This window comes from Gobio gobio (genome assembly GCF_949357685.1).
Source record: "Gobio gobio genome assembly, chromosome: 14".
NCBI lineage: Eukaryota > Metazoa > Chordata > Actinopteri > Cypriniformes > Gobionidae > Gobio > Gobio gobio.
This window is the reverse complement of record NC_137107.1, coordinates 8,204,499-8,223,951: the sequence shown is the minus strand read 5'-3', so window position 1 is coordinate 8,223,951 and position 19,453 is coordinate 8,204,499. Positions and strand designations below refer to the sequence as shown.

At 37.0% G+C, this 19,453-nt stretch overlaps 1 protein-coding gene across 2 annotated transcripts in view; it reads right to left on the bottom strand.

Annotated features, from left to right (window-relative positions):
- stk10 (serine/threonine kinase 10) overlaps positions 1 to 19,453 on the bottom strand; it is a 102,631-nt gene that overhangs the window by 70,499 nt on the left and 12,679 nt on the right. The window lies entirely within an intron of this gene.

The following is a 19,453-nucleotide window of genomic DNA, read 5'->3' as shown; positions in this document are numbered from 1 at the left end:
TGGAGGTCCGAATATGGCGCTGACATCTTGTGCAGATTTGGGAGCGGAATCTGCGCAGTAGAGAGCAGGATGTAGAGGCGGGATATCAAAAGCCCGCCCACACTCTCGCAGATGGAGAAGAATTCATTATGTTGGTGTGAAATAAACAGTTATGGATAGTGATGCACCGATCATGATTTTACATGGCCGATTCCGATTTTTTTTCAAGAAAACTGGCCGATTCCGATTTCTTTTTTTTTCTTTTTCTTTTTTTACACAATAAAATAATGAAAGTATACATGAACAAGATGTTTATTTGGTATTAAACAGGCTAAATTGGCTTTTTGCTAATGAAAACAAGTCCGCAATCTGAAATTACAGGAAATTGAATTGGAAATTAAAAGGCTGAAAGGTGAAATTAAAGGCAACAACTGCATATTGTGCAATCCAAACAAAGATGTTACTTAAATCAGCATTTGTTTTTAAATTCAGTGTAAAGAAAAAAAGTCTTTACCAGTGAAATTAAATAAAACCAAAGTATATAATTGTTCCGAAATGTTAAATCAAATAATGTTTAGTGCAACGGAAAAAACTAAGATGCTACAGCAGGTGCTTTTTAAATCAAATTAAGTCAATGTAATTTAAGGTAAAATAAAAATGATCATCCTATAGGCTACAGAACTGATAGTAGGGCTGGGCAAAAAAATTGATTTTTCGATTAATCGTTTTTTAAAATGTGGTCGATTCAAAATCGATTCTCAAGGCCAAGAATACATTTTTTAGTTTATTTTTTAAGGGGTTTCCAGTCGATCCTGCCCGGTATCGCATATATGCTTGTCGTTAAGATAAAATCGAATGGCAATCACATCTGAGGAAGGCACGCAAATAACAGAGATAGTGACGAAATATAATGCATCATCCGGGGCACGAATCAAAGCACAGACGCCCCTGGAGGAAAAAGCCTCCATAAAAAAGGACAGAGTCTGAATGACGGTCGGCTAAATCGCAAGAAATGCTTGTCCTTTACTGAAAATTGCTGAAAATCATCCAATATCCTTTTTATGTTTTAGAATAAGTGTATCAAAATATCCATAAAAACAAAATTGTATTGTATTTAACATAATTGTATGCATTTGAAATATAGAGATGGGTTCTGTTTTAATGTAGGCCTACCCAAGTGTACCTAAAATAAAAAGAGTTTGATATACCCATTTGTGGCTCTTAATTTCTTTTTAATTACCCACTTGTAAACTCATATTCACTGTTCTTTTTTATAAATATAGTAGGCTATTTGAATTAAATCTATATTCATTGAGTTGAATCGAAATTGAATCGAAAATCGAATTGAAAATCGGAATCGAATCGAATCGGAACACCTGAATCGATACCCAGCCCTAACTGATAGTATTTCATTTCAAAAGTGCTTGCATGTTCTTCTTTAGGCTACAAAAATAAGTATTTCGGCTTTGTCACAAGTCTGTTTCGTTCTCATCCGATCCAACACGTGAGAATCTGAGCTGACCAAACGCTCACTATCTGCTTGTGCAGGCGGAGAGGTAAGCTCGCGCAACTTCAGCTCCCGCAAGAAAGCGGCTCTTCATTCCCTTCAGCGTATCTCGTCTCTTCCCTCAGTTCTCCAGTTTCCGTTTGTAACACACAAGTGACATGTTCGCGAATGATTGCAATATAGGCGTATGTGCACGCGGGCGCACTTCCGGAAAAATCGGCAGAAAAATACAAAGAAAACCTAGACAAACTAAACAATTAAATTACACTTCATATAATTTTTTTCCTCAAAGTTGTTTCTGTAATTTTAGGCAGTTTTTTAAATAAGTAATTAGGGATGCACCGGTTGACCGGCCAAAAATCGGAACGGTTTTTGCTTCTAGCGCGCGATCGGCAACCGGTCGGTTCCAATTTTTGGCCGGTCAACCGGTGCATCCCTAGTTATGGAAACGTAGAAATTAAAGCTAAAGCTCCACTCTCCTCCCGAAAATCCCGAAAAAGTCAGTTGGTGCCTCAGTGACAACTTCAGCCGTCAATCTCAGCTGTCAATCATGACCTCACACACCCCGTTTTTATAGCATCAAATAAGTAACTAAAACCAAACTTATTTAAAAAACTGCCTAAAATTACAGAAACAACTTTGGGGGGGAAATTATATGAAGTGTATTTTGATTGTTTAGTTTGTCTCGCGTCCATTAGAATACACGGAGGGGTGGGGGTTATGAGCTATACTGGGACCAACCACCTGGGGGCAGGCTTGGATGAGATGTGTAAGAAATTGGTCCAACACACAAGAGCGTTTTAAAGACAAAAATCTGACAAATGTCTTGAAATACATCATCTTAATGTTTTGAGGTGTTGTAACAGTAGTATAAATGGAATAATTGACTCCGGGCCATTGAATTATTGAACAATAATGCACACCCCACACATTATTTATCTAATAATTCAACGATATGTCGTCAATTATTCCTTACTGCATACGCAAGATGAGGCGACATTGTGGTGCGGTCAGTACAAGATGCTGTCATTGATAAAGGTTTAATGGGCCATAAGCCTAACGTACACTTCCATGTAAAGTGCCATGTAAAGTGCGCCAAGCTAATTTTGTCAGCAGAATAATAGGTGCGCCGCCTGATTTTTGTAATCGTACTTTGTACACAACAGTGGTTTCACAGTACAAAATGAAACTAAAGAGACAGAACAACAAAATACAGAAGTCCACAACAACAACGACAGCTGCATTGATAAGCGCTTGTGTGAGGGGGTTATGAGATAGCCACAACTTCACTGCACAGACTCAGGATCCGAATGACGTAAATCACCGTTACTGGGATATTTTGGGTTTGCACACAGTGGAGTTTCATTTGAAAGGGTGCTAAAGTCTACTCAGGGCTTTACTGGTGTTTGAAGGGGAAGGATTGAAAAAAAAAAGTATAGATATCATAAATAAATATGCATAAATAAATCTCTACATTAATCAATGCAAATAAGAATGTCCATGATAAAGCCAAAAAATAATAATAAAAACATCTTCAATGTGTCAAGTTTTTTTAGGAACATACAACAAGTTATATTTTTCTACTTTATCCTGGTTTCATGTTTTATTCCAAGCTTTTACACTAAATATAGATGTACCGATATGAACAATTTTGGCCGATACAATAACGATAATTATTTATATTTGAAAGCCAATAACCGATATATTGGCTGATAAATCTAAATCCAATTTTTTATATAAATGTTGAGGGCCTGATTACAAAAACAATTACAAAAAAATCCATGACCCAAGCACACAATTATGATGTTCTCTTATGTAGCCTATATGACAGACTTGTGCTGCACATGTTGCACTGAACTGTGTTTTCCTTTTTTGAAGTGATTTCAATCATTTTCCATGCCATTCAAAACCATCATGGTGAAGAGTCACGACCAAAATTTCTTATTGGGCCGATAAAAATAACATACAAAAAATGTACCTATATCGGCCGATACCAATATGGTACCAAATATTTTTTTTTAAAGTTTAAATTCAAAGAAACACACCAACTTTTTGGGACTTTAGCTTATTCACCATATCCCCAGAGTTAGAAAAGTCCATACCATTCTCATCTCTGTGCGTGCCATAACTCTGTCCGACGCACCCACCGCTAACCTAGCTTAGCACAAAGACTGGAGGTAAATGGCTCCAGCTAGCATACTGCTCAATAAGTGACAAAATAACACTGACATTTTCCTATTTACATGTTGTGATGTGTATAGTTACATCGTGTACTAAGACAGACGGAAAATGAAAAGTTGTGATTTTCTAGACTGATATGGCTAGGAACTATACTCTCATTCCTGCGTAATAATCAAGGAACGTTGAGCCGTACCATGAGTGCAGCGGCACAATGATATTACACAGCGCCTGAAAATAGTCCCCAGCACACTCTCTGTGTAAGCAGATTGTCACGTTGGTTATGTTGACGGATGTTAGCCTATTTTCAGGCGCTGCGTAATATCATTATAATAAAGAAAATCGCAACTTTTCATGTTCCGTCGGTCTTAGTACACCATGTAACTATGCACATCACAACATGTAAATAGGAAAATGTTGGCGTTATTTTGTCACTTATTGAGCCGTATGCTAGCTGGAGCCATTCGCCTCCAGTCTTTGTGCTAAGCTAGGCTAGCAGTGGGTGCGTCAGACAGAGTTATGGCACGCACAGAGATGAGAATGGTATGGACTTATCTAACTCTGGGGGATACGGTGAATAAGCTAAAGTCCCAAAAATGTGCGTGTTCCTTTACAAAAAAAAAAAATTAACCAAGTAAAAATTAATACAATTTTCTTGAATTGAATTGAATGTGAGCGCATACATATTAAATGATAATTTTAATTATTTTCAAAAATGTTGACTCTGAAGAGTCAAACCAAAGCATTCAGAAACATTTATTAACCTTGCCATGTCATAAAGATTAAATTATCTAAATGTTAAGACTTCCTGGCCTAGAGGGTCATGAGGGTTTGCAGGTGATCTTTATGAGATATAATTTTTCTTGTTTTAAGTTTTTGTTCTGCATTTACCACATGATGTTTTGATTTATATTTTTGTTGTTTTGATGTTTGGTTAACTTTTTTTTCTCTTCCAGACAATAGGCCAGTTTTATCACCTTGTTGGTGATATCCGACAATATGCTGGGAAACTTGTTGTGTTAGTGTGCAGCGCTAACTGAGTCAGTCATTGTGGTCAACCAACTTGGGCATGTCATGTTTTCAGAGGAAACTGTTGCCAAACCACTCAAAAGCAAGACTTCCGTTTATTTTAAAAGCAACTCAACTAAAACATGATTTGGCACAGTTAATACACTGAGTTGAGTTGGGCTGTGATGATGGTTATGATCAATAAGAAATGTGATACTGGAGAGAATGAAAGTATGACAGGTTTAGATCCACATTACCACCTAAGAAATGAATGAATAAATTACTTATAATAAATATAATTAGAATAAGACACTATATAGGGTTGTTCCCAATCAAACTAAATCATTAACAACAAAATTAATCTTTGTACTAGAGAGGTGAAACAGAAGATGCATCTGAATTGGTAAATTACAAATGCATAAATTATGTAAAAAATAAAATAAAATAAAAAAAAGATTGAATGTTTCTTAAAGAAATATCATGTTTGCAGTCATTCTCAAATTTGTGAAAACAGCTCTCTTGCGATATCGGTTAATTATATCACGTTAAAAATCCAGATCTCATACATACAAGAAATTTTTGCAACAATATCTTGAATTTTGTGAGCATTTGGTGACATTTTTGACACAACCCCTAATTCATTTCTGAATCGGCACAATAAATAAATCAAAGTAGAAATAAGTTATTGATTGCATCTGAAGCAGTCAGTTTTACATCCAATCACATTAATTATGTTAATGAATAAATCAGACAATGCACTGGAAATTTAGTAATATACCAGCAGTTGTGGTCTTGAAACAAAATCCTGAGTCCTCTTAGTCTGAGACCAAGACAAGACAGAGTAGAAATATACTACAACACTACTGTAAACCCTAACGCTCAAAATAATTGATTTGTTCGAGTAGAGCCAACTCAAATTAAACAAATTTGTTCAACCTAATTAACTTTTATGAGTATTTAGAACTTTCTTTATCTTATGAGTTCGCAAAACTGACACATTTTAAGTAATCGTAATGATTTCATTAACTTAAATTGAACCAAAACTGGGCTGGGATTTATATTTCCCAGCATGCTTTGCCATGACACGGAAAGGGAGAGTAATTGGTCAAATTAAGTGTTATTTTATGTTTTTTTTAGCAAGATTAATGTTAAGTGGGATATTTGGTAGTGTTTAATGTTTTGTAATGCTTGTTTAGACGAGTTTCTTTAATGTTGTTTTTCTGTAGGGTTTCCATCATGTGACGAGTGGAGCGTGAGCTTAGTTTGAGGACAGATTTATGTTAAATGTATTATATTGTTGTCCTCATTCAGCAAGTGCTATACTTTGCTAGAGCTACCAAAGCATTGCTATCAATTAGCAAGGTGGCATTTATTGAATTAGCTAGTTAAAGCTAGCCAAGTTTCCACTAGTACAACTATTTAAAGGGTTAGTTCACCCAAAAATGAAAATTCTGTCATTAATTACTCACCCTCATGTCGTTGGACACCCGTAAGACCTCCGTTCATATTCGGAACACAAATGAAGATATTTTAGTTGAAAGCTGATGCTGAGAAAGGCTTCACACAGGCCTCCATTGGCATTCAGTACATTGACACTTCCAAGATCCATGAAAGGCACTTAAAACGTCGTTACAAAGTCTATCTCACCACAGTGGCTCTACAATAATCATACAATGCGACGACAATAGTTTTTGTGCGCAAAAAAAAATCAAAATAACACCTTTATCCAACTTGTTCTCGACTTCCGTGTGCGCCTCCACGACGCATGCGCGAGAATATGACGCAGATCCGGCGTTCGGACATATGACCCAGAAGCGATTTGTTTACGAGCAGAGGAAGACGCGCGTGTCTAAGCTGTTGGATTCTACATTGATCGTGCTTTAGGTCTCGGCGTAGTGCTCAAAATGGAGCTTAAGTGTGTATTTCATCGATTGCCGAACACCGGCGCTACGTCATATTCTCGCGCATGCGTCGTGGAGGCGCACACGGAAGACAAGAACAAGTTGGATAAAGGTGTTATTTTGATTTTTTTTTGCGCACAAAAACTATTGTCGTCGCATTGTATGATTATTGTAGAGCCACTGTGGTGAGATAGACTTTGTAACGATGTTTTAAGTGCCTTTCATGGATCTTGGAAGTGTCAATGTACTGAATGCCAATGGAGGCCTATCTGAAGCCTTTCTCAGCATCAGCTTTCAACTAAAATATCTTCATTTGTGTTCCGAATATGAACGGAGGTCTTACGGGTGTCCAACGACATGAGGGTGAGTAATTAATGACAGAATTTTCATTTTTGGGTGAACTAACCCTTTAAGTTGATAATTTTAATGTAAATGTATGAATTAGCTTACACTTAAGAGCAATTGAAATGTATGAGTACAAAATAAAAATCTGCAAGTTCTGAGTACTTAAACTTTATATTTCTTAACGTAAAAAAAAATATGTAACTGATTGCCTAATTTTTTTGGAGTTAAGCCAACAGGTTTACAGTGTGGCTAATTTATTAAACTAGATTTTTACTAGGGCTGTCAAAAGATTAATCGTGATTAATCGCATCCAAAATAAAAGTTTGTGTTTACATAATATGTGTGTGTACTCTTGTTAATTATTATTTATATATAAATACACACACAAGCATGTATATATTTAAGAAAAAAATATTTTTATATATAAAACATTTATATTTATATATATTAGAGATTATATAAATGTATATACAGTATAGACATGCAAATATTTCTTAAATATATACATGAATGTGTGTGTATTTATATATAAATAATAATTAACAGAGTAAACACACATATATTATGTAAACACAAACTTTTATTTTGGATGCGATTAATCGCGATTAATCTTTTGACAGCCCTATTTTTTACATCTTATATATAAAACAATACTAGGGTACTGTCTGTGGTTGCTTTGAAGTTTGGGGTTGTTGCTAGGGCATTACAGTGCAGTTGCTAGGGTCATGCAGAAAAGTCATGTGGTGCAGAAGAATCACACCCTGATGTGACGCTTGACCAAGTAAACACAACTAACTCACATCTGTCTTATCCTCCACTCAATTAAATAATGGGGAAAGAAACTCCACAATCTCTGAATATTAAAAACCATATCTGAATGCCTTTGCATCTTTTAGAATAACATCTTCATTTTCATTACTTCTGTCACTAAAAACATGGAATATGGAGATACATAATGGTCTGAATTCTCTACAATGAGACGCACAACGAACGTTAGTAAAGGATGGATGTATAAATGTAGATGATTGAAAAAAAAATCAAGTGTGAGAGTAATTTGCATCTGTTATCGTTAGTTAACCACAGTATTTAACATGAACTTACAATGAAAAATACTTCTAAAAAGCATTTATTTATCTTAGTTAATGTTCATTTTAACATTAAAGGGAACCTATAATGCAACATTCACTTTTATAAAGCATTTAAACACTGATGTGTGTCCAAAGCCTATGATGGTAAAAATCCACCCACTCCTTTTTTTTTATAATTATAACACATAAGAGTCTCTGTTATGGTGCGTTCACACCGGATGCGATTCACGCGAGTGATTTACATGTTAAGTCAATGCAGAGACACGAAATGGTATTCGGCGGCGAAATTCGCGCGATTGGACGCGAATTGGGCGTTTTGAACTTTGAGAAAAATCTGAACTTTGGCGGATATTTCGCGCTGCGTTAACCAATCAGGAGCTTGCTCTAGTAGTGACAACAATGAGGAGAAAATCTGTATATTAATATCTGGTTCAGACAATATGATTATCACTGTGATAACATTAAATAACATGAAACACAACCCAGTCTCTTTCTGTTAAATGCAAGTTTATGTATGATCAATAATACAAAGTATAAGTAAAAGGTATAATAAGCTATACATGAAATAAAGCAAACAATTCAGGCAAACATTCAAAGTCAGTGCTAGTAGGCTAACGTTACAACTGCAACGTACAGTTATAGCCTAAAAATTTAAAGTAATGAAACTTCTCTTTGCCTTCAGTCTAAATGATTTGCCAGGGAACAAATTATAGATCCATGAGACCAAAGATCGGCCGTTAGATCTACACAAGACGAATTATAGCTCAAGACACACCACAGAGACATCAGAGCCAGCGGCAGACGTCAGAAGGACTGGCCGAGGAAAGGTTGCCCTCGCCGGCTTTGACGAGCGCTGAGTGCCGCTGATCCACTGGAGCTCACAACTCCGAAAACGCCAGATAAAATGTTCAAATGGGCACTCTTTAAATAAATAAACCACATATTTGAGCTTTAAACAACTACATTATCGACTGAAAAAGTCTTAAAACTACGTTTTGTCACACATTAACAGTAGATTTTAACAAAAAAAAAGACGTGTTAACACAGCCCATGTCAGCCATTTCTCAACGAGACGAGCCGCTGGCAGAAGCCCAGCCCATGACGCAAATTTGCGTCTGTTGTGTAGTGAATGTCATGCGCGATTCGCGCAAATTTCACGAGCGATTGAAGCGAGTAAACTCAAAATGTTCAAGCGTCCACCTTCGCGCGATTAGCGCAAATTATTTGCGCAAATCGCGTCCGGTGTGAACGCCACATAAGTGTTGTCAAAAAAGTCTGACTTCGGTACCAAGTCGGTATAGAAATTTAAAAAATGTGACTGAGCAATGTTGAGCGGAATCACACCTCTGATTGGCCATTGTGCTCACACGCTCATCGGATGTGTCTGTGATTGGCTACAATGATCAACGCACGGGAGCATTTGAAAGCACACAGAAGTAGGGCTGCCAGCCTGCCACTAACGACTATTTTTATATCGATTAATCTATCGACTAATTTATCGATTAATCTATCTACGAATTAATCGATTAATCTATCGACTAATTTATCACAATAATTTTCAACAATTTTACTTAAAAACATTTAATTTAACTTGCAACGTTGGCCTTCAGTAGTGTACTATAAAAAAGTATAAAATGTAAACAAGCAGTTGACAAAATGTAAAACTACAAAGTGTAAAAATGTAAAAAGGTACAAATTTGTTAACCAACATAACAAAAAAAAGAGAATATCAGCAAATACTTTTTATATTGAATAGTGTTGTCATGATTGTTACGATACCAGACTAAAATACCTCAATACCGATACTGAATCGATGCCATGGCAAAAAACTGTAAAAGTAATTGAATAATATGACAGAACTTATTAGTATAGTATAGTTAATTTATAGTCCAAATTCATTGTAACACCCGACTTCTCATTCAACTCTGTATACGTTCACTAAAGACATATCTGACTGCGTTTACCCAAATTTTTTTACCATTCAAACCCAATAATCCATGAAACTGGCGTCACGATCTGTCTGAGTGAAAGGCGACTGCGCGCCCAGTCGACTAAAATTATTGACGTCGACTTATTAGCAGCGTCGACGCAGTCGATTGTATAACTATAATTGACTAGCCTGGCGTGGCCATACTCAATTCTAGACAGAATATGAGTCTGGTACCGCTCCATTGAGCTTTGATTATGGGGCGTGTTTCAACCGAGCCAGCAAAGACCTCAATTGGATAGACCCACAATCAATCAGAGCAACGGAGCGACGCGTAACGTTAGTTGTCAAATGTCAACAGAACTCAACTGCACTGTGTTGCCAAGTCCGTGTTTTTCTCCATGTCCGCGGGTTGAAGCGACCCCAATTATGTGATTATATAAACCCAGGAATGCGAATTTTAGCAGGCAAACTTGCCAAAATAACATATTTTGCCAACCAAACGCCATTTTTTTCCGGAGAACCTCCCGGAAAGTTATTGTTTTGGGCTATAGTTTTGAGTAGCAATTGTGCGCGACATTGCAAAAACACTTGGCAACCCTGTCTGCACGCACGCTGGATTAAGTAACGTTACAAGAAAAAGATGAGTTTAAACGATCTTTGCCAGTAATAAAATCATTTAAGGATACACAGAGTACTTACTAACACGATCATCGTTTCTGAGAGAAAATAGTGAAGGTGAATGCATATACGAACAAGTTCTCCGTTTAGGATAAGAGCAAATTCAACCCAAGCTCCTTCGATGACGTGGATGATTACGTTACTGTTGATCATCTGTCCATCATCGTCTAAAGCCCGCCCTGACAATTTCATTGGTCCGAACAGTTTCTGTTCGGGCATAATTACTCCTCTATGGAGCGAGTCCAGACCGAATTGCCCGAGCAAAAAAATTTGTGGGCGGGGCTAAATTCGGCTGGCATCCAGGCTAATAATTGACAGCATATACAAACAAAAATCCGCTTTTTCTTCAAAGCAACATTTTTTTTAAATTCTAAAATAAATTATTAAACAAAACATTACAGCAGGATCTTCTCGCACTTAAACAACTCTCAAAAAAATAAAGTGTTCTGTGCCTGGAAAGAAGTAGAAATAACAAATAACTGAAAATCAGTTGCTTTATGAAACAAAACATTATAAATTGACCTTTTTCTCTTTTTTACTTGTCTTACAAAAGACAAAAGATCCTATGAATGAACAAACCTGAAGTGTACAATACTCCTCCAAATAATAGTTCAGTATTTGGGTAATAAATGTTGCCAGCTAGGGATGTCACGGTACCAAAATTCCAGTAGTCGGTACTAATACCATACAAATTTTACAGTACTCGGTACCAATTTCAGTACCACAGCTAAATGATTTATATATATATATATATATATATATATATATATATATATATATATATATATATATATATATATATATATATATATATATATATATATATATATATATATATATATATATATATATATATATATATATATATATATATATATATATATATATATATATATATATATATATATATATATATATATATATATATATATTTTTTTTTTTTTTTTTATATATTTTTATTTTATTTTTATTTTTTTAACCTTTTAAAAGAAATTTATTAAATGTATTAAGTTTATTATTTATGATGATAACTAATGATTACTATGATTTTTTTAAACCAAACTTTTATTTCGCGGGTTGCCGTTTCCCTTGAGTGTCTGTGTTCATGATCTGACAGTTTTCTCAAATGAAACGGTAAATTCTCATGAAGTGACGGTTTATGCATTCGGCTGATCATCCAGCACCATGAAGTCCATCATTTCTATGTAATTGCTTTGGTCTTTTTGCTGCTTATACCAAGGAAAGATAGGAGAGGCTGCAGTCCTGTGGCTGGCTCTGAGCTCTGGCCAGCTTTAGCCGTTGTAACTTTACTGTGATGGGGTTTTAAGCGTCTAATTAGGTTTGTCGTGTTGTGCGCTTTCCTGGTGGTTCCCCCGTGGTTTATTTTAACCTTACAAGTTTTACAAATGGCATAATTAGTGTCTTGTCACAGTGTCATGTTTGCATGCGGCTGTGAGCGCGAGCGTGGCTGTGACGTCAACGTCATGTAGACGGGTCGGCTCAAAATCGGAGACACGTGAGACTGATCGGCCAATCACCGATCAGAAAATCGGTCAACTCCGATCCCTGGCCGATCAATCGGTGCATCTCTAGTTGGGAGTCCTTCCAAATTGCTTGTTGGCACTCTGTAAAGCTAATGTTGCTAAATCTACCATTGCCTTTGCCTGTTTTCACTGATGCTGTCCTCACGTGTTATCAGAATTATCGTAAATACCAGTTTCCGAGTAAAAAAAATGCACATGAATGCCCTTTGAAGTCGGCCACTTGAATGTGACAAGCTCCTAATCACGACTTCAGAAGTGGGAATTATGACATTTCTGATAGCACGTGAAGGCACCAGGTGACCAAAGCTATGTCGTTATTTCTATACCGCAATGCTCACCATCTGCATAATTCATAAATGCGCATTTATTATGCACAGTACAGTCAGAAGACTGACTATATATAAGGCTGAACACTGCTACTGACGGTTTCTGGAAGTTTCAGTGCGTGAGATTGTCCTGTTTTGTTGTTGCCGGTATGCCGAGCATGAGCTCTTGAAGCTCCGCCCTTTTCTGGAAAGGGGGCTGGGAGCACCAGCTCATTTGCATTTAAAGGGACACACACAAAGAAAACAGTGTCAAAAGTGACAATTGTTATTAAAAAAAAAAATCTGTGGGGTATTTTGAGCTAAAAGTGTCTGTTAATATAATTTAATGGATCTGAGCTACCATGAACAGTTATTTTTATTAAGAAACGTTAACAAATATTTAAAAATACTGTAAAAAAAAAACTGTCTCACTCATTGTTAGCTACAGTAAATGGTTAGTTAATGCATTAACTAATGACCAATCAGGGCTCCAGAGTGCGACTAAATGGTCGCATTTTGCGACTAAAATTTGAGAGTGTGCGACTGAATTTTACATCCAGTCGCACATGTGCGACCAGTAAATTTGCCTGCTGTCGGTACTGGAGAAATTAAGAAAATACACTTACTAATTATAATTGATAGACGTTATGTCTGGCAAATTCTATCTTTGCCAGCCGTTTCTATATGAGATAATATTAAACCATTTGTCCGTGATGCATTTTTGCCATTCGCAATCCAGAAGAGAGAGAAAGCGAGCGAGCTACAGCGAACACAACACCACAGTCAGCTTAATGAGTGACGATGGCCAAGAACTAAACAAAAGTTTAGTCTGCTTAAACTTTAGGGATGTGCTGTGATATTAATCTAATTTTATTTTCAATTTTGGCTTCCAAGAAAAAGATGGTATGAGGTAAAACTATTCCTATAGCCGTGTTCGTCGAGCTCATCCTTCCCTTCAGAGCTGCGCTGTCATTTCTCCTTAAACCTAAACTAAACGTCAGATTCAGTGATAGTTGTAAACTGCAGTCTCTACTGTTGCTAAACTGCGGGATGTGTTTGATAATAAAGAGCTATTAAATGCACAATAATCCGCGCAAGAGACGCTGTTTCCAACTTCAAGGCGGCTTATGTGTGTGTGCTGCGAAATGGACCGACTTGCACTTACGGTAATATTTTAGGCTTCGTGTGCGCATTCGGTCTTAAAGGGGCAGCGTCTAATAAACCTGCTGATGATTGAGCCATTCATTCGAATCGAACAAAAGGCAAATAGAAAATATTCACATCTCTTGAATTAATAACTTTAGCTTTTATAAGCATTAATTTATCAATTTATACAGTGAAAACTATGCAGTGTTATTTTACATTTCATTACTTTATTAGATTTCTTTGTAGGTTTGTTCTTTACTGTAATATTAATGTTAGCAGACCTTCCGAATGCCGGCACACTGGTCCATTTACGCATAGATGTTTTATATTTTTGTTCAAACTTTGCGGTTTCTTTTGCTATAGATATTTTACTTTTCAGATTATAAAGCCATGTTAATTATGTTCTTAATTATGTTTTTCTTTTTTTTTTTTTTTTTTTTTTTTTTAAGTATAATAAAAAGAGCCGGTAAGAATACTGTTAAAGTATCGGATCGATAAGCAGTATAGGTAAGAGTAGTAATACCATTAAAACCTTAACAATACCCATCCCTATTAGTAATACAGTGGAAATTAGTAGATTTGGTTAGCATGTTGATTTACGGTGTGCGCCCCTAAAATTTCTGGTTGTGCCCCTAAAATTTTCAGTTGGGGGCCACTGTGCTCCTAGTGAAACAAGTTAGTCTGGAGCCCTGTGCGATATAAAAACAATTTCACCAGATGAATAGCTCTATTTGAAAGCAATTAATCATTCTAGAATAATTGGGAAGATTTTGTAGGGGAGTGAATTTGCATAGAAAATAATTAACAAATTACAAGCATGGATAAATACGATAGAAGAAAGATAATATTGTAAGCAGAGTTTTTCAGGTAAATCTAACAGTATTCAGGTGCAGAAATTCAATAATCAAATGTAAAATAGTCTTCACTGTATACATGAAATATAACTAATATAATTAATATACGATTTATCTTTGTTAAAGCTAAAAAAGTCATTTTCGCTTTCTCTTTTGTTGTATGATCATCATTGGTGACACAAACAGCTGCGGGTTATTAGGCTGCTGTCCCTTTAAGACGAATGCACAGACCTAATATAAATGACCCGCATCCGTTTTCTTTCTCAATTCTTTATCACATGCGCTCTGAACCGGGGTGGAGCTGCCCATACGGATCACGGATCAACTACGATCCCTATACCTATACGATGTGATTATCGTGGATGCGCACATCATCATATTGATGCTAAAATTATATATTGTGCAGCCCTACAGCTAGGACAAAGGTACAACACTGTGTACTTAATGGCCTTAGTGAGGAAAAGTCCCACAATTCCATAAAGCATTGCAAATGAAATAATCGAATAAAGTTTTTGGGTGAAATATAAAATTATTAATTTGATTATATCTATAGAAACAAAATATTTAGCAAAATATGCATTTATATACAAATATTTATGTATTATAAGAGTGTAGGGAGGCTGATTCAATAACATCCTTCGTGGTGCTTCATGCAGAGGTCTTTTGGTACAATTTGGTACTCTCTGATTGGTGGAGTTTCCTGCATAGCATTATGGGTAATGTAGTTTTCACCACAAATTCTGCTGTCTAAGGCCCTGTCCACACGAACACGGGTATTTTCAAAACCGCAGCTTTTTCTACGCGGTTTAGCTGTTCGTCCACACGCAAACGCAGTATCCGGTTACTGACACTGGACTTTTTTGAAAACTCCGGCCAGGGTGAAGTTTTTTAGAAACTCCGGTTACAGCGTTGTCGTGTAGACGGTGAAACCGGAGATTTCGGCATGTTAAGTCGAAATGTGCGCCGTTATCGCTTTTGTTTATGAGTGGAGTCTATGCAATTGCGGACGTAACTTTTAATAACTCTGCTAACAGCGCTTATTACATACAGATACATGCGCAGTAATCTCATTGTATTGCAGAACAGAGGCGCCAGAATACAATAATACAACATAGTAAGGCAAGTGTGTGAAGCTTCAGTCCACTTGAGCCCTGCCCCTGTGTATACAGTTACCTGTCACTGATTCCAAAGTAAACTTGTAGAAGGGTTTCACTGAGCCCATGGCATCCCTCAGTCAGTGCATCGGTGCCGTGGATGGGACCCATGTGGAAATCAGGCAGCCAATCATAGCGCGGTTTTGCGATTTCATGTGGACAGAGATTTCTTTAAAACCGTGCTTGTGTGGACGCGATTGTTTTTTAAAACGGAGGAGGAAAAACTCCGGTTATAAAAATACCCGTGTACGTGTGGACTAGGCCTAACCAAATTCATTAAAATAATGCAAACAGATGGCTTTAACAAGAGCATATACCATTGATTAACAACCTCGGTAATCATAACCGATCTGTCTTTAAAGGTTTATAATAGGGGTGTGCGATATACACTCACCTAAAGGATTATTAGAAACACCTGTTCAATTCCTCATTAATGCAATTATCTAATCAACCAATCACATGGCAGTTACTTCAATGCATTTAGGGGTGTGGTCCTGGTCAAGACAATCTCCTGAACTCCAAACTGAATGTCAGAATGGGAAAGAAAGGTGATTTAAGCAATTTTGAGCTTAATATTTTAGGCTTCGTGTGCGCGTCTAAACCATCAAATAAAAAACAAATAGCCGGTGTCAAAATGAACAGATTGTAGAGTAGCTATTTTAACAGTTTATATCTTAAATGGGCGTAAATAGTTTGGAGAAATAGGAGAATATGATATTATTAGTTCTGCATTCGGTCTTAAAGGGGCAGCGTCTAATAAACCTGCTGATGATTGAGCCATTCATTCGAATCGAACAAAAGGCAAATAGAAAATATTCACATCTCTTGAATTAATAACTTTAGCTTTTATAAGCATTAATTTATCAATTTATACAGTGAAAACTATGCAGTGTTATTTTACATTTCATTACTTTATTAGATTTCTTTGTAGGTTTGTTCTTTACTGTAATATTAATGTTAGCAGACCTTCCGAATGCCGGCACACTGGTCCATTTACGCATAGATGTTTTATATTTTTGTTCAAACTTTGCGGTTTCTTTTGCTATAGATATTTTACTTTTTCAGATTATAAAGCCATGTTAATTATGTTCTTAATTATGTTTTTTTTTTAAATAAAAAATATAAAGTATAATAAAAAGAACCGGTAAGAATACTGTTAAAGGGCATATTGCAGGTTAAATTTTTTTCGAGATTAATATATAACCTTGTATGAAAATACCATATGAAAAGGTAGTGCAGGGTTTAAAATGTTTTAAAAAAGACATGAGCACAAATTTAGTAGATAAAGTGGCCATTTCGTTGGCCGCTTGGAAAAAACGCTTTTTTTTTCAACATCGCGTCATATTACGTCACGAGAGGGAGTGGTTCGCCGAGCTCTGCGTTGGCTCAGTGCAGAAGAGGTTGGTATTCAGTAGAGTCTGTGTATTTTCTGTAGTTTTTCTATTCCAATTTATCATTGTCATGGTAAATTATTATCCAGCCTGTCAGGGCATCGAGTCCACAGGTTTCCTAAAAAAAAAAAAGTTAGGAATTCTGCATGGTGGCGTTTTGTGCAGGTGAAGAAACGGAACTTCCCTTCGCGCATCTGCTTCAAAACACACGGTGGTGTGTGTAGTGCTTTAGACCGGAGGATTATCATCCCGGCGATATGATGGAGTCAAACATTGTTATACTCATGTAAGGCCGGCTACACACTGGCTGCGTGACGTGAGCGTGGCGTTTTCTATCTGTAGACCGGCTACACACTGCAAGCGTGGCGTTTCTGTTGCGTTTCAGTTGCGTGGCGTTTTCTGTGTCTTTGCACACCAGAAGCGTGTCTGACGCGGCGCCGCTGCTGCTGCTAGGTGACGTAGTGGAAGGCCTATACTTCATGTTAAACACAAAATATATAAATAAATATTTATATAAATATATAGCCTACTGATACAGCAAAGACAACGTCAGCACTCAGCAGTATTGACGGCCGAATAGGCTACAAAATATTTTGTTCTGCATTGGCAGGTGCAATATTTGAAAATCGATATTATATACATTTTTTTTTATTACAATTATATCTGCATTTATGTCAAAACCTAGAGACTTTCACAGCTTTTCCTATTCTATTTTGCCTGGAAACGCTTCCAACACTCTTGCGTGTCGCATCAGTTCTATTTCTAGCATGTGCTTTCGGCGCGGCTGGTGTGTAGCTTGCCTAAAGGATGAATAAACATCCACACGCGATGCTTCTTTGCCGTTGTGTTTACATTAATGAATACAAAGTATGTACATTAACACAAATGAATATAGTCTCACACTTTTTCGAAAAAAAGTTCTGAATTATGTGATATTTTATTCATGCCATGTATGCACATTCAAGTTCACTCAAATACATTCTCATAACGTCATATATATCCTCACACTAGCGGTGAATCGGCAGGAAATAAACCCATAGTACAGAATTAATGAATAAAGGATAAACACAATAACACAACGTTACTGTCTGTGGTTCGGCGGCCGGCGGGAGATGTGACGGTCCCGGATCCGGCGGGAGATGTGACGGTCGTTGAGATTCACCGCACTCCCTCTCGTTACGTCACGTCCGGTTTTGGCATTTTTAGATGCGGAAGTAAAATTTTCTCACAAAAACGACTCCAAAAGCCTTAAAGGGTTAGTTCACCCAAAAATGAAAATTCTGTCATTAATTACTCACCCTTATGTCGTTCGAGACCCGTAAGACCTCCGTTCATATTCGGAACACAAATGAAGATATTTTAGTTGAAAGCTGATGGCTGAGAAAGGCTTCACACAGGCCTCCATTGGCATTCAGTACATTTATACTCCCAAGACCGATAAAAGGCACTTAAAACGTCGTTACAAAGTCCATCTCACCACAGTGACTCTACAATAATTTTACGATGCGACGACAATAGTTTTTGTGCGCAAAAAAAAATCAAAATAACACCTTTATCCAACTTGTTATTGCCTTCCGCGTGTCTCCACGACGCATGCGCGAGAATATGACGTAGCGCCGGGGCTCGGGATTCCATGAAATGCACACTTTAGCCCGATTTTGAGAACTACGCCGAGACCTAAAGCACGATCAATGTAGAATCCAACAGCTTAGACACGCGCGTCTTCCTCTGCTTGTAAACAAATCACTTCTGGGTCATCTGTCCGAACGCCGGATCTGCGTCATATTCTCGCGCATGCGTCGTGGAGGCACACACGGAAGGCAGTAACAAGTTGGATAAAGGTGTTATTTTGATTTTTTTTGCGCACAAAAACTATTGTCGTCGCATCGTAAGATTATTGTAGAGTCACTGTGGTGAGATGGACTTTGTAACGCTGTTTTGAGTGCCTTTTATCCGTCTTGGGAGTATAAGTGTACTGAATGCCAATGGAGGCCTTTCTCAGCCATCAGCTTTCAACAAAAATATCTTCATTTGTGTCTGAAGATGAACGGAGGTCTTACGGGTCTCGAACGACGTGAGGGTGAGTAATTAATGACAGAATTTTCATTTTTGGGTGAACTAACCCTTTAATAGTGTATTTTAAAGTATATTTTAAAGAAAATCTAGTTCCTACATTATTTTTCTATACATTGACTCACTGGAGTCTCTAACCTGCAATATGCCCTTTAAAGTACCGATAAGCAGTATCGGTAAGAGTAGTAATCCCATTAAAACCTTAACAATACCCATCCCTATTAGTAATACAGTGGAAATTAGTAGATTTGGTTAGCATGTTGATTTACGGTGTGCGCCCCTAAATTTCTGGTTGTGCCCCTAAAATGTTCAGTTGGGGGCCACTGTGCTCCTAGTGAAACAAGTTAGTCTGGAGCCCTGCCAATGTTACCT